Source organism: Cavia porcellus, unplaced genomic scaffold (genome assembly GCF_034190915.1).
Source record: "Cavia porcellus strain 051 isolate PalLab524CR breed Dunkin Hartley unplaced genomic scaffold, mCavPor4.1 scaffold_16, whole genome shotgun sequence".
NCBI lineage: Eukaryota > Metazoa > Chordata > Mammalia > Rodentia > Caviidae > Cavia > Cavia porcellus.
The window spans coordinates 30,672,597-30,681,568 of record NW_026947499.1 but is presented as its reverse complement, the minus strand read 5'-3'; the positions used below and the strand labels follow the sequence as shown (position 1 = coordinate 30,681,568).

The 8,972-nt window shown below is 42.1% G+C and overlaps 1 non-coding gene across 1 annotated transcript; it reads right to left on the bottom strand.

The window, feature by feature from the left end:
• Positions 1-299: 299 nt before the first annotated feature.
• LOC111754013 (small nucleolar RNA SNORA2/SNORA34 family) lies at positions 300-436 on the bottom strand. The gene has a single exon (XR_002788750.1). It is a non-coding gene; the product is annotated as a small nucleolar RNA SNORA2/SNORA34 family (small nucleolar RNA).
• Positions 437-8,972: the final 8,536 nt, after the last annotated feature.

Genomic DNA, 8,972 nt, shown 5'->3' with positions numbered 1-8,972 from the left:
ATAAAACTGATCTGAACAAAATGAGGAAGGTGTTTTAGGCCTTCAAAACCAGACAATAGGGAAGTCACTAATGGCTGTCAGAGAGTCTCTCATTCTCTTCAAAATAGCTATCCATATTTTCATGTATATTGAAGTTCAACAAAACAAAACAGGCAGAGGGGGAGGGGTTGCTTGGTTTCCCGGTGCTCCAGGTCCCAGCATGGGGTGGGTCCCAGGAAACTCCAGTGGCTCCTGTCCTGGGCCACCAAAGCCTGCCATGCTCACAGCTGCTCGTGGGGAGCAGGAGAGGGGTTGCTTCAAGCTGTTTCTTTCTAATGAATTGACCATTTCACTGCTCAAGTTCTGAAATGGCCAACAGACCACAGAAAGACATCTCTTTAGGCTCCTGCTTGAAACCAACAGCGTCAAGAAGCTGCTGGCCTTGATTCATGGACAGTTAAAATTTTACTTTGAAGAGAATAAAACTAAACAAAATAAAACAGAATAAAACAATCAAAACAAAACAGTGAAAGTGATATAGAATTTCAAAACAGGATGATAGGAAATCAACAATGATTACCATAATGTTTTTTGTTAGCTTCAAAATTGCTGCCCATACCATCAGACATAATAAAAACAATCAAAACAGAACATTGAAGAAAAAACAATAAAGTGAAATAAAATAGTGAGAATAATGTTGGCTTGTAAAAACAAGACAGAAGGAAATCCCCTATAGTTACTATATTGCATATTGTTGTCCTCTGAATAAATGCTCAGACTACCAACTTTAGGCTGCAGATCAATCAAACAATACAAGCATTAAGTTGTTTTTGTATCTTAGTTGCTATCAATTCAGCCTATGAGTGTCTGAATCAGTCAGTTACTTAGGAGTTAGGGGGCTTTTCTTGTCTCCAACTCACGTGCAGGCTGGCTCGACGGAAGCATGAATTGAATTATTTCTCTTCCCAGCCCCGTGTGGCCTGAAACCTTACTCTTAAATGATATTGGGCACATATGTGTAAAATTTTGCATTGTTTCTCTGATGGGAGAAACCAAAAGTGAAGTAAGGACCAAAATATATAATAGATAATTGTGAAAGAGGAAGAAAATGTTCCAATGGGAAGGGGAACTAAGCAGGGGAGAGGGGAAAAGGAAGGAAGGGAAAAGAAAAAACGAGAAAAAGAAAAAATGGAAGCAAAATTTCATAAATAATGAGGGGTAGGGGCCAGGGATAGAGCTCAGTGGAAGGCAGGGTAGAGGACTGGGAAAAAAAAGAATAAACTTGTGTAGCACACAGGTACAAATTTCCTACGATGACTGTGATCATAATGTTTACCTAAAATGTACCAAAGACAATAGATTAAAAAATTTTTGAGACAGAGTCTTGTTAAGTCACTTAATTGTCCAGGCTGAGCTGGAACTCTGGATCCTTCTGCATCAGCCTTCTCGTGTTGGAATCACAAGCAAGAGCCATGAAGCCTGGCTTTTTTTTTTTTTTTTTTGTCTTTTTAAAACAGGGTCTTACTATGCAATTTGGGCAGGCTTTGGACTTACTTTGTAGCTCAGGCTGGTCTTGAACTTGCAACAGTTCTCCTGCCCTAGCCTCTGAGTGCCGGGATTACAGGCATGTGGCATCACACTTAGCTCAGTGTGGCTTCATTGTTTTTTTTTTTTTTTTTTTTGACACAGTATCTCTCTCTCTATGGCTGGCCTCCAGCTCACATTGTAGACCAGGCTGGTCTTGAATTTGCAGTGATCCTCCTGCCTCAGCCTTTTGAATGCTAGGATTACAGGTATGCACCACCACACCCGGCTCTCTGGCTGTTTTTAAAAATCATAATCACCGAATGTCATGCGAGGTATTATTATGACTTTTGCTTTGTCGATGTAATATTCATGGGATGTAATCACAAATTTAGCTTCAACTTTATTTTGTACTATGCTTTTAAATTTTGCTTTTGTTGCCCCTATATTAAACCCGCAGGGACACCCATGGTATTTCTGATTTTTTGTCACTTATAAGTCCTATAGTCACTTTAATATGCTCATTGACTGTGATTTAGCAGTTTTAACTATCTAGCTCTTATAGGAAGCTATGTTAGATAGAAATTAACATACAGTCAGAGAGTGGCTGGATTCTCAAGAAAGTTAGCCAAAAATTAAGACATCAGAATGGTGCCTGGAGTAGCATCTGAGGAGACCAGGCCTCAAGATAAAGGTATAATGGCCAGACCTCCATGCTTCCCTAAGGCATAAACGATAACTTGGAATTACACTGTAATTCCTGGGCACCATCTGGCCCAGGAACTCCAGCTAGGCCTCAGTTGCCCAGATGGGACTGACCAGATTATGGGATCCATCTCTTCCTGAAAATGCCTTTGTTCTTCCCATGTACCCTAGCTATGTGACTCATTTCCCTATTGGATCACTGTTAGCTAAGGGGCTCCATCTGTAATCTCACAGGTTGATTTTAGGTTGACCCAAGTTATATCCATGTTGTCACTTTGCTGTTATCACATAGCCCTGAAGAAGGGCCTTGGTGGCCGCCTCATTCGGGATCCCTGCTTTTCTTCTCTTCTTATTTCCAATAAAACTCTCCTAACTTCTTCCTTTTGTTCATGATTTCATTCCTCGATGTTATGGGACCATGAAGTTAGCACACTTGAAAGCTAGCAGGTTGAGAGTTATATTTCTCCTGCATCATGGTGCTATACACTAATATAATTTATTTTACTCAGAATCACAGCTCTTCCCTCACCCAGAAGGGGTCAGGCCTGCTCAGTCCTCCTTGCTCCCTAAAAAGCTGGAGAGGAAAGAGAAGAATGGATGACAGACCAGTGGCGTTTCTTTCTCTGAGCGATGATTTTAAGGCATTCTGAGGTCTTTGCTAGGAATATTTGTTTGTAAATCCCAAGACGCAAACCAGCATTTTTTCCCTGTTGATCTCTTGTTCTTCCTCCTTCCTCTTCTCTCCTCCTGTTTGTTCTTTTTCATCATCTCCCTTCCTTCCCCGTCCTCATTTCTTTCCTTCCCCTTCCTCCCCTCCTCCTCTTTTCTTTCTTCTGCTTCTCCTTCTCCTCCTTGAGACAGGGTCTCATTGTGTAGGCTGGCCTGGAAGTCACTAGACTCCCAGCATGACCTTAAACTTGCCTTTCTCCTCCCAAGGGCTGGGATCACCGTGTGCATCACCATTCCCAATAAACTTGTAATATCTTTAACAAAGGTAATTTATTAAATGCTGTATAGTTTCCTCCTTTTTTGTGGAAACACAATCTCAAATTTTTATTGTTTATTTATTTTTTATTTCTTTGAGACAGTTTCTCACTGTGTAGTTCAGGCTTGCCTTAAACTCACTGTGTCGGCCTCGAACTCGAGGTGATCCTTTTGCCTCAGCCTCTCAAGCGCTGGTATTACTGAATTATGTCTGGCAGAAACTCCAATTTCTAGCTGAGATTTTTTTAAAGCCCTTGTGGGCCCACTCAGGGGGTCCAAGGGAGATTTTTGAGGGGGCGTTCCCACAATTAAAGAACACACATGTGCGAGAAATCAGTGACAACAGCAGGCAGCGTGGAGCAGAGCAGAGAGCCAAAGCACAAGAGCGCAAGAGCAAGAGAGCTGCCTTTACTTTTATTGTAGGGTTCTTTTTTTTTTTTTTTTTTTTGTCTTTTTGAGGCAGATCTCTTTATGCAGTTCAGGCTGGCCTTGGGCTCACTTTGTAACCCAGGCTGGTCTCGAATTTGCAATGATCCTCCTGCCTCAGCCTCTCAAGTGCTGGGATTACAAGTGTGAGCCACCACGCCCAGCTATTGTGTAATTCTTATACAGGTTGTTGTCTCATATTTACCTTCCTACATAGTGCCAAACCAGTGCACACGTGTTGAGTTGTGCTAAGCCATGGTTACATAACTATATCCCACTGTGCACCGGCGCTAGACAAGCGGGGTCATGTCCTCAGGTGTCCTTAAACACCTTTGAGTCATTTCCCACAGCCCCCATGTGGACATCTCATTCCTCTGTGTTGTAGATGTCTGCTTGGAGTAAAGACTCCACTTCCAGCCTCTTGAACACGCTTCATGTGCAAGCTCTCGGAAGCTTCTTGAAGTGGAGAGGCTTGCTCTGTTTTCTCTTCCTCCTATTGCTTGTAACGAGGAGCTGAGGGCTGTGATGGAGCAGACAGTGATGTAGGAACCTTGTTCTGTGGGCCTGGATGACCAAGGACTCCTGGTATGGCCTCCCCTACTCCTACTCACTGAGTTTTGTTCTCCTGAGAGAACAATACACTCTTTCTTTTCTTTTCTTTCTTTTTTTTTTTTTTTTGTGGTACTAGGAATTGATCTCAGGGCCTTCATACTAACCTACCTCCCCAGGCCTTTTTTATACTTAAAAAAATTTGAGAAAGGTTCTTGGGAAGATGCTAAGTTTCCCAGGTTGCTTTTGATTGTCCTGCCTTACCCTCTCAGAATGCTGGGATTACAGACATGTGCCACCATGCCTGGCTTGAGTTAAATATACTTCTAACTTGATACTTTAAATTTTTATCACTTGCAGAAAAAACATAATCCTTAATAACTGAGATTCAATTTTAGCAAAACTTTCACTACAAATAAAATCAAGATTAGAAAAATACACTTCACTGATTCTTCCTGATTTCTGCCCACCTTACATATACAAAGGTGTGATGTTTCAGAGGTGAGCAGGGCCCAGGATTGAAATAAGGGAGGGCTGGCCCACAGGACGCTGCTGTCATCCACTTCCACCAGAAGTGTGAGCTGCACCTCCCAAACACAGCCTCAGCATTTTCTCCTCATTACCCACTCTCTATCCATTTCTCATAACAGAAAGTGCCCCTTACCCACCCAGTATACTTCAGTTTCTTGGTTGTCCAGGTAATTTCGTGTTCCCGTTCCAGTTGCTTCTGTCTCTTAGAAATGTCCAGTCACTGTGATATATAACTGGTCACTAATGAAGCATATTGTATAAACCAGTCCCCAACTGACAAGTCATTCTATCTCTGTATTTCCTGTTTGCTTGTCCCATATGAGCCCTAGACCCCCAGAGATCAGGGCCTGATATTCTGGGAATGAGTCTGATCCATAAATCTGCCTCCAAATTCTGGGTGTCATTTCAGCATGTCTGCTTGCTGTTGTAATATACTTCTCCATATCCATGTACTTTTTTGCATATGTATATAGATATTCTGTACCCTATATTTTTATATACTTGTACATCATATATCTTCTTACTCATATGTGATATACATATATGCTTACATATCATATGCTTTTATACACATATGTTATATCCTTATACCCATACACAAGGGTTGATCAAAATATACTGTGAATGTTTAAATTAGAACATTTATTAAGCCAGGAGAAAGAAAAAAGTCAGGCATGGAGACTCATGCCTGTAATCCCAACACTTGGCAGGCTGAGGCACGTGGATTGGCATAAGTTTGAGGCCAACCTGGGCTACACAGTGAGTTCAAGTTCAGCCTGAACTACCTAGTGAGTCCTAAAATATAAAATTTATTACATTGAAAAACATGTTGACATTAGTCCCCTCAAAATGTTCCTCCTCACTTTGGACATCCTTTCCCATTGTTCTTGCCCTTCTGAAGCAATGTGATTAAAAAGCTACACTGAATGCTGCTGTCGCCGGGCGCCCTCAGCGGAGGCCGCTCCTCAGAACATTAGGGCGTCCTCACTCACTGCGCTCACTGGGTCTGACACTGAGAAACATCCATTCTTTCCCAAAGTCAAAGTGATCATGAAAGGTAAACGCTTTGAATTGAGGCAGCCACAGCGGCAGGCAGGGCAGTGCAAATGAGGCCAAGACAGAGGTGAGGCCAAGAGAGAGACAAGGACAGTGGCACCGTGCATTCAAAGTGGGTGGAGGGTGTTTTGAGAGTAGGATTAATGGCAGTGAGTATTTTACCATAATAATGGTTAAAAATTTGAACATTCATCATATTTTTTTATTAGACTTCATACCTTTTTTTTTTTTTTTTGAGTCTGTTTAGTTCTTTAAGTCCACTTTCTTTGTTTATTTTGGATGCCGGGGATCAAACTTATGATCTTGTGCTTGCCAGCCAGGCACTTATACATAGCAATATAATCCCTGGCTCTGCTTTCTAATTATATTGCTGTGTGTGTGTGTGTGTGTGTGTGTGTGTATAACTTTTAAAATTCCTTATATATGCTGGATATCAATTCCTTTTCAAATGAGTGATTTGCAAATATTTTCTCCCATTCTGTAGGTTTTTCATAATTCTGTTGATTATTGCTTTTGCTGTGTGGAAGCTTAGTTTGATATAATCTCATTTGCCTACTTTTCTTTCTGTTGGTTGTGCCTTTGGGGTCCTATCTAAACAAAAAAAATCCCTGCCTGTATAGATATTTTTCAGCATCTTCTCTGTGTTTCTTGTAGTAACGTCATGGTTGCTACTACGGGTTTAACATGGGAAATCTTTGATCCATTTTGAGCTGATTTCTGTGCATAGTGAGAGGAAAGGATCGTTTCATCCTCCTGCAAATGTATACTCAACTTCACTGCACTGTTTACTGAAAAGAACTATCAGTGCTTGCAGATGACATGATGTTTAAACACAGAAAATGTAAATATTCCATCAGAAAGCCGCTAGGTCAGGGTGAAGGCTGAGTGGCTAATGGCCAACAGCACAGAGAAGCTGCCCACAGGCCAGGGCTGCAGGACAAGACAGGGCAACCACCACGCAGAACTGGATGCAGCTGGAGTGGGCCAGTGACAGGGCAAATCCTACTAACACTGGTACTCAGGATGATGGGGAAGTGACAGAGTAGTGCACACTGGCACTGAGCGCAGGTAACTAGTGGGGGTGAGGTGGGGAGACCTCCCCTTCTGGTGGGGTTGGAAGAGAAACTCCCAGAACCCTGCTGAGAGCACAGACTGCTGCACTGCTACCAGGACCAACCACAGTCCCCTCACTTTTCTCTCTCTGTGTGATTTTATTCTTATTTTTTAATTTCCTCTCCTTCATTCTTTTTTTCCCTCTCATTCTTTTTTTTTTCTGTCTTTTTCCTTTTTTTATCGGTACCAGGGATCGAACTCACGACTGCCTGCTTGCAAGGCAGGCGCTTATGCCGCTGAGCTAAATCCCCAGCCCCCTCTCCTTCATTCTTGACACCCATTTTTTCTTCCAAAACATGATCAAACAAGTAGGGAATGGTGGTGCAGGCCCTGTACTCCTGGGAGACTGAGGCAAGAGGATTGTGAGTGTAAGGCTCACCTAGACTGAACCTATTAAAACAAACAAGCAAGCAAACAAAGAAACCCACCTGTGGTTGAAGATTTAAGCAAAAAAGGCTGAAGCTGACCTCAGCTTGGCTCTGGATCAGTTTTCTGCCTTGGACTGGGCAGGGGTCTCCTATCAGTACACTGAAGATGAAGCTGGATTTTCGCACCCGGGTTCCACCCAGCAGGAAAGGATAAATCAATGTCTAAGGCATGTGATTTCCTTTTGAGCAGGGAGGTTATTTTCATTACTTCAAAGGAAACCCTGCACATACCAAGCACTTACTGCCATTCTCCTCCCTGCTACCTCATAGTCCTGACAACCACTAGTCTGTCCAGTCACTTGTGGATTTAGCCATTGAGGACATTTTATGCATATACAACCAGCAAATACCCTGTTTTCTTTTAGCACAATGTTTTCAAAGGTTCATGTATTTGTACTTCATTTTTATGCCAAGTAATATTGCACAGCATAGAGATGTTGTGTTTATGCTTTTAGTTTATGCATTCATCTGCTGATAGACATTTGGGGTTGTTTTCATCTTTTTAAAAAATCATTCCTGAAAAAGATGCTGTCATATAATGATTTTTTTTTTTTTTTTGCACTGAGGATTGAACTTACAACCTCACATTTGCCAAGCAGGCACTTAAGCTGCTGAGCTAAACCCCCAGCCCTTAATGATTTTCTTAAAATCCCAGAAATCAGATATCATTGGCTTGGCTGTCTAACACTAAGTTTTTTTGTAGTGTAGTCTCTTGGGAAAATATGTCACACTGTTACAGGAAGAGACCAGAGAGACCCCTACACTGTCCAGGTTATGCCCCTAGTTCTGTGGGACTCAGCAGAGCAGTGTGTCCATCCTCACAGCCCAGCACTTGCTCTCCATTCTGTCAGATTTTAACAGTGGTTTTCAGCCTTGGAAAATACGATTCAGCTCAAAACATTGTCATGAAAATTACAAATGGTAAAACTTACACGAAATAACTTGCACAGTGACTAATACGCTTTGTACTTGTCAGTTTCTCTTCAGATGTACCAAGCCTTAGAATATACTTTCAAGAAAAGACAGGCTGCCAAGACAGAAGATCTCTTAGGATTAGCTCACCATGCATTTCTGAGCCTAGCTGTCAATTGTTGGCCCAATTGCTCAGCCAGGTGTATCTGATTGGCAGAAATTACTGCCGTCACATCCTCTAAAAAACTTCTTTTGATTTCAAATTGGCACTGGCTGCTCACAAATCCCTTTGGCTGAACCCTTTCCTCAGAGCTGACATTGTGTCTCATTAATTTATTTTCTGTTCACTCTTTCCTTGAACCGGGAACTCCTCTGGGAGCACAATGAATGAGAGTCTAGGAGTGCTCATCCAGTGGAGAAGACAGGCCAGAAATGAACACTTAAAATACACTGAGGCCCGCTGGGCCTGGTGGGCCACACTGTGATCCCAGAATACTGGGAAGCTGAGACAAAGATCTGTTTTGAGCCCAGCCTAAGCAGGTTAGCAATTTAACAAGACCCTGCTTCAAAATAAAAATAAGTAAGTAAGTAAATAAATAAAAATTCCACTGGGATCAGTGTTCTGATTAATATGTAAGCATAGACAGACAGGCATACCTCCACTGGTCTTGGATGGCAAAGAATGTTTACTCACTAAATCAAGTGGGCCTTGGATTAGTAAAAATAGAGTCCAAACAAGCAGGCCTGAACTCCCTTGATTTTTCT